The sequence below is a fragment of the Eptatretus burgeri genome, chromosome 3, assembly GCF_056783735.1.
Source record: "Eptatretus burgeri isolate ZD-2024b chromosome 3, Ebu_testis_v1, whole genome shotgun sequence".
Lineage (NCBI taxonomy): Eukaryota > Metazoa > Chordata > Myxini > Myxiniformes > Myxinidae > Eptatretus > Eptatretus burgeri.
The window spans coordinates 28,005,155-28,012,606 of record NC_140963.1 but is presented as its reverse complement, the minus strand read 5'-3'; the positions used below and the strand labels follow the sequence as shown (position 1 = coordinate 28,012,606).

At 43.9% G+C, this 7,452-nt stretch overlaps 1 protein-coding gene across 13 annotated transcripts in view; it reads left to right on the top strand.

Moving 5' to 3' along the window:
* Window positions 1-5,606, top strand: part of GULP1 (GULP PTB domain containing engulfment adaptor 1) — a 356,627-nt gene extending 351,021 nt beyond the window's left edge. For 6 of the 13 annotated variants that reach the window (XM_085872774.1, XM_085872772.1, XM_085872775.1 and 3 more), the window contains one exon: window positions 4,933-5,565. The gene's annotated coding sequence lies outside the window, so the exon portion shown is untranslated. Of the gene's footprint in view, window positions 1-4,932 lie in introns of all 13 variants that reach the window. The other 7 variants (XM_085872766.1, XM_085872763.1, XM_085872768.1 and 4 more) reach the window with 6 other exon arrangements.
* The last annotated feature ends 1,846 nt before the right edge of the window (window positions 5,607-7,452 follow it).

The window sequence follows — 7,452 nt, the reverse complement described above, 5'->3', positions numbered from 1 at the left end:
GGTTACCAACGACCGCCACCGGTACCGGTGGTCAGCAGGGTACCAGTGGAAATTGTGCTACTGCTGGGCGAAGGAGAAGGAGACGGGGAAGGCGAGTCTGGAGGCAGTGGGAGAGGGGGAAGGGTAGAAGTGTGCAGGTGAGAGTTGGAACTCTGAATGTTGGGACGATGACTGGCAAAGGGCGAGAGTTGGCTGATATGATGGAGAGAAGAAAGGTGGACATACTGTGTGTACAAGAGACCAAGTGGATGGGGAGTAAGGCTAGGAGCATTGGAGGTGGTTTCAAACTGTTCTACCATGGTGTGGATGGGAGGAGAAATGGTGCCGGGTAATCCTGAAGGAAGATTATGTCAAGAGGGTGTTGGTGGTGAGGAGAGTGTTTGACCGAGTGATGAGTGTGAAGTTGGAAATTGAAGGGGTGATGATGAATGTCTTCAGTGCATATGCCCCACATATGGGGTGTGAGATGGAGTACAAAGAAGATTTCTGGAGTGAGTTAGATGAAGTGGTGGAGAGTGTATCCAAGGATGAAAGAATGGTCATTGGAGCAGATTTCAATGGGCATGTTGGGGAAGGGAATAAAGAGGATGAGGAGGTGATGGGTAGGTACGGTCTCAACAAGAGAAATGTGGAAGGGCAAATGGTGGTAGAGTTTGCAAAAAGAATGGAAATGGCAGTGGTAAATACGTATTTCAAGAAGAAGAAGGAACACAGGGTGACATACAAGAGTGGAGGAAAGTGCACACAGGTGGATTACATCTTAAGCAGGAGTTGCAACCTGAAAGAGATTAGTGACTGTAAGGTGGTGGCAGGGGAGAGTGTAGCTCGACAGCATCGATTGGTGGTCTGCAGGATGACTTTAGAGGTGAGGTTGAGGAAGATAGTGAGGGCTGAACCAAGGACCAGATGGTGGAAGCTGAAGGAGGAAGACTGTTGCGTGAAATTTAGGGAGGAGGTGAGACAGGCATTGGATGGTGGTAAAGGTGGGTGGGATGATTGGGCAACGACAGCAGAAGTTGTGAGGGAGATAGCTAGGAAGATATTTGGTGTGACATCTGGACAGAGGAAGGAAGATAAGGAGACTTGGTGGTGGAATGAGGAAGTACAGGAAAGTATAAGGAAGAAGGGGTTGGCAAAAAAGAAGTGGGATTGTCAGAGAGATGAAGAAAGTTGGCAGGAGTACAAGGAGTGACGGCAAAAGGCAAAAATAGAGGTGGCAAAGGCCAAGGAAAAGGCATATGACGAGCTGTATGAGAAGTTGGATACAAAAGAAGGGGAAAAGGATTTATGCCGATTGGCAAGACAGAGGGACCGAGCTGGGAAGGATGTGCTGCAGGTGAGGGTGATAAAGGACGCAAATGGGAATGTGCTGACGAGCGAGGAGCGTGTGTTGAGAAGGTGGATGGAGTGCTTTGAGGAGCTGATAAATGAAGAAAATGAGAGAGAGAGAAGGTTGGAAGAGGTGGAGATAGTGAATCTGGAAGTGGGATGGATCAGTAAGGATGAAGTGAGGACTGCTATGAAGAAGATGAAAAGTGGAAAGGCAGTTGGCCCAGATGGTATACCAGTGGAGGCATGGAAGTGCTTAGGAGAGATGGCAGTGGGGTTGTTAACCAGATTGTTTAATAAAGTCTTGGAAAGTGAGAGGATGCCAGAGGAGTGGAGATTAAGTGTACTGGTTCCGATTTTCAAGAATAAGGGTGATGTGCAGAGCTGTGGAAATTACAGAGGGATAAAGTTGTTAAGCCACACCATGAAGTTCTGGGAAAGAGTAGTGGAAGCTCGGTTGAGAGGAGAGGTGACGATCTGTGAGCAGTAATATGGGTTTATGCCAGGAAAGAGCACCACTGATGCAATGTTTGCTTTGAGAATGTTGATGGAGAAGTATAGGGAAGGCCAGCAGGAGTTACATTGTGTGTTTGTGGATTTAGAGAAAGATTATGACAGGGTGCCAAGAGAGGAGTTGTGGCATTGTATGAGGAAGTCGGGAGTGGTGGAGAAGTATGTGAGGATCGTGCAGGATATGTATGAGGACAGTGTGACAGCGGTGAGGTGTGCGGTAGGAATGACGGACCGGTTTCAGGTAAAAGTGGGATTGCACCAAGGATCGACTCTGAGCCCTTTCCTCTTTGCAATGGTGATGGACAGGTTGACGGACGAGATCAGACTGGAGTCCCCATGGACTATGATGTTCGCAGATGACATCATGATCTGTAGGGAGCAGGCTGAGGCGAGCCTTGAGAGGTGGAGGTACGCACTGGAGAGAAGGGGAATGATAGTCAGTCGGAGTAAGACGGAGTACATGTGCGTAAATGAGAGGGAGGGTGGTGGTATGGTGCGGTTCCAAGGAGTTGAGGTGGGGAAGGTGGATTGGTTTAAATACTTGGGATCAACTGTCCAAAGAAACGGAGAGTGTGGGAGAGAAGTGAAAAAGAGAGTGCAGGCAGGATGGAGTGGGTGGAGAAGAGTTGCAGGAGTGATTTGTGACAGAAGGGTAGCTGCAAGAGTGAAGGGGAAAGTATAGAAGACGGTAGTGAGACCAGCTATGTTGTATGGTTTGGAGGCGGTGGCACTAACAAAAAGACAGGAAGCGGAGATGGATGTGGCAGAGTTAAAGATGCTGCGATTCTCGTTGGGAGTGACGAGGATGGAAAGGATAAGAAATGAGTACATTGGAGGGACAGCGCAGGTAGGACGGTTTGGAGACAAAGTGAGAGGCGAGATTGAGATGGTTTGGACATGTGCACAGGAGGGAAGCGGAGTCTATCGGGAGAAGGATGTTGAAGATGGAGCCGCCAGGCAGGAGGAGAAGAGGAAGGCCAAAGAAGAGGTTCATGGATACGGTGAGGGCGGACATGCGGGTGGTTGGAGTGTCAATGGAAGATGTGGAGGATAGAGCGAAATTGAGACGGTTGATCCGCTGTGGCGACCCCTAACGGGAGCAAGTCGAAAGAGGAAGAAGATATATATATATATATATATATATATATATATATATATATATATATATATATATATACATATATATATATATATCCATCCATTGTGACAATATTCTGTTCAGAGAGTTGGTGCTCCCAAAAAGCCCAGTCACACCTTGACGTTTTGGCCAACTTATGCCGATTTTTGAATAAATTCTCTAAAACGCTGGCACACGTCAAATACGTTATGGGTAAGTTTTGGAAACATTGAGAGCACGCTGAAAAACACTGCCATACGTCGTAGTACGCTGGCTTTCATCGTTGCACTTTGCGGTTGTCCTCAAATTTTCCATGCTTGAAATTTGTTAAACGTATGCCAGCGTCTGACTCACAAGTTCCGCTGCGCTGGCCATAAGTTGTAGGCACATTATGCAATCGTTGACACACGCCTCCACACGTTAATTGTCAGTTAATCATAAGTCGAAACACATCGAGGTAATGTTTAGTGCACCCGAAACTTATTTCTAACCTATGAGTAACGTGTTGTAGGCACGCTACACGAACGTTGACACACGTCGACATACATTACTTGTACGTTACACATAAGTCGAAACACGTCAATGTAATGGTTAGCGTCAGTGTTCCAGACTCCCTGGTTTTTTTTTTTTTTTTTTTCTTCGGTATTACTGTGATGTTGACACTTAGATTTCTCGTGTGGTTATGATTTAAATCGTTGAGCGGCAGCCTATTAATTATATTATAACCGCACTAGAAATCGAAGTGTCAACATCACCGTCATACCGAAGAAAGAAAAAAAAATAGGGAGTCTGGAACACTGACGCTCACCATTATATTGACGTGTTTCGACTTATGAGTACCTTACAAGTAACGTATGTCGACGTGTGTCAACGTTCGTGTAGCGTGCCTACAATACGTTACTCATAGGTTAGAAATAAGTTTCGGGTACGCTAAACATTACCTCGACGTGCTTCGACTTATGAGTAACTTAAAAGTAACGTGTGTCGACATGTGTCAACGATCGCGTAACGTGGCTACAACTTATGGCCAGCGTTGTGCGAAACTTGTGAGTCATACGCTGGCATAAGTCTTAAAATTTCAAGCATGGAAAATTTGAGGACAACCGGAAAGTACAACATTTAAAGCCAGCGTACAATGACGTATGGCAGTGTTTTTCAGCGTGCTCTCAATGTTATCAAAACTTACCCATAACTTATTCGACGCGTTCCAGAGTTTTACACAAGTTTTCCAGAAATCGGCATAAGCTGGCTAATACGTCAAGGTGTGACTGGGCCTTAAGCAGTATCCTTGGCTATTGGACACAATCCTGGATGGGTTGCCACTCCAACACAGGAGACCAGCAAGCTGGCACTCATCTCATTTTGCCGACCTCAGAAGGATGACAGGCAGAGTCAACCCCATCTGGAATTAATTCAATAGCTGAGTGGGATTTGAATTCAGGATGCTCGAATCCCAAGCCCACCACCCTGGCCATTAAGCCAACACCAGGCATATACTGTATCTATGTCTGTATGTAAATATATATATATATATATATATATGTATTTGTATGTATGTATATATATATATATATATATATATATATATATATATATATATATATATATATATATATATATATATATATATATATATATATATATATATATATATATATAAATATATATATATATCGTTGTGGATTTCAGAATCAGATCCGAGTAATGCACACAACATCCATGTCCTCAGACAGTTATTTCCACAAATGCATGTTCAGAATAGGCCTTGTCTGATGGGATTCTAACTCTTTGATGCTTTGGAGAAGGGTGGAGAACAGGTTCCCTTTCTTTGTTGTGGGATAACCTTTTCTTCTTTACGACACGTTCATGATGTATGAATTTATGTCAGTTTGCATTTCTGCATGAGTGATATTCACCATTCGTGCACGTTCATGTTCATGTTTTTGTAACACCTGGGTGATGGCTATTTTCAGCTCCAGTCAGTTCCAGTCAGACAGTTGGTAAGGTGGCGACAGTTGAGTTTGTGTCAGTTGGTGACGGCCTTGCAGCCTTACAGCTTCTCACAGTGCTTCACAGTGCTTCACAGCTCTTCAGCGCCTTACAGCTTCTCACAGCGCCTCAACACCTTGCAGTTCCTCGCAGTTCCTCACAGTGCCTCACAGTCCCTCACAGCTCCTTACAGCTGTCCATTGGTTATGGCTCCTGGTGGCTCCTGATTGTTGGTGATGCTTGGACCGTTCCTGCTGGTTCTGCTCGAGACCTGCTCTTGGCATACCTGATTCTTGGCATCCCTGGTTTCTGGGAGTGATGATGTGATGTTGATTGGTGTTCAAGCCTGTTTGCGAGTGGGTGCATGGCAAGGCAGGGCGCTGGCAGCGGACCAAAGCACACTCACACATTTTTGGACATTTAATTTGACGAACGACAATTTCTACTTGGTGAGCGACACTGGATTTCTCTTCCCCCCTGAATGATTAAGTGAGGCATAGTGATAATCATCTGCTCTTTATCTGTTTTCTATCAATGCCTGATTAATTCTTCATCTGCTTGAGACGATTTTGATTGATTAAAATTTACTTATTTCCACCACAAGGAAATAAAAAGTTATTGTAATTTTTTTTTCCTGATTAATAAATTCCTTGCTGATGTTTCAACCTGTCCGTGCTTGTCGTTTCCTTCCATTGATACAGCATTGTCCAAACCTTGATAGACTGGGTGGTAATTACCAAACAAATTGACCTGTCACAGTCGGCATGCACCAGCGGTTAAACACTCGGCCACCCTAATTAAGATCTAATCAAGATAAGATTGGTGCTTTGCCGAGGGCACGCTCCCTTTTCAGGAAGCCACGTGACCTCTAGTTAAATGGCAAAATTAGAGGGTGGACACTGGAACTCGTGGATAACTGATGAAAAACCAAGATGACGGCCATATAATTTTGTCTGGTTGCCTTGGTGGGTGGAGTAAAGCGACAGATATGGTTGTGGTAGGGAAAGCTGTCCGACTAATGGTAGCACATTTCAAGAATCAACCTCCAAGAAGAACCCCGACAACAACAGTAGTATCAAAGCGGAGCTCTTGTTGGCTTGCACCATGTTGCAAGTGAAAATAAATGGGCATTTATGAACAAGTTACTTTCTGAAATCAAAGATTCTTTCACTATGATGTTTTTCTTTACTTCAAATATCACATTAAAACTATACATGCACAATGACACACCTGATGACGTGCTCAACACCCCCTAACCAACCAACCCATGAGCTTTCAACATGACTTACATGTGAAAGTAAAAAAATGTGAAAAAAATTCATTAAGGAAGGGCATTTCTGATTTGTAAAGAAAATTTCCTTTTGTTACCGTTTTAAGTTTTCAGAGATTAATTATGGAACATTTAATGGAATAGAAAAACGTTCTGAAATCCACAAACGCGTGCACACACACACACACACACACACACACACACACACACACACACACACACACACACACACACACACACACACACACACACACACACACACCCAAACACTGGTTCATTTTATTTATAACCAAGGCAAAATGCCACATGCCAGATGACATTGCCAGCAAGTGGAGATGTTCGATAAAATGGAAACCAGAAGGGGATTGATGTGATCGTAACGAGAAACAGAGGGGGAAAGACGTGTAACCAACAGGATTGCAGCAAATGTGATGAATCATGTTATGTGACAAGAAATGGAGTCAGATAAGAGAATAGGTGGAAGAAACTTCACCAATTCCGGAAACCATGAACTTACACTGAACCTGGGGCTCTTGTAATTGGAAAAGGAGTCTATTAATTTATTCAGAGAATAGACATTTACTGGGATTCAAATATGAAGTTGACTGCTTCCACTGTTTCCATCATTATCTAAGATGTTGGTTCTGCCATTGATGGACTTGACATGCACATTATTGTAGGATAAGGAATTTGGAATTTGCCTTGACTGCCGGCACACAATGGTTAATTGTTGTCCATCTTTAATGTCCATCGACATAAGCTTGCAGACAGGACACCCAGGTTAAAATCTGCACAAAGGTTTACTCGTGGATGTAACATGCTGTCTGGAAAGCACGAAGATGACAGCTTTTTATTTAGTCAGTAATAGAACCCAGATGAGATGGCAAGAAGTAATACAATTCAGCTCTCGTGTCAGTCCATGGAGTCTATAAATGTGGGTTAAATTTGCATTTTTCATTATTATGAGGACTTTAAAAACAAACACGATATATGCCTTAACATCTGGCTCATTACATGTATGATGTGTTATTTCTTTTTATTCCGTGTGTGTGTGTGTGTGTGTGTGTGTGTGTGTGTGTGTGTGTGTGTGTGTGTGTGTGTGTGTGTGTGTGTGTCTCTGTGTCTCTGTGTCTCTCTCTCTCTCTCTCTCTTTCTCTCTCTCTCTCTCTCTCTCTCTCTCTCTCTCTCTCTCTCTCTCTCTCTCTCTCTCTCTCTCTCTCTCTCTCTCTCTCTC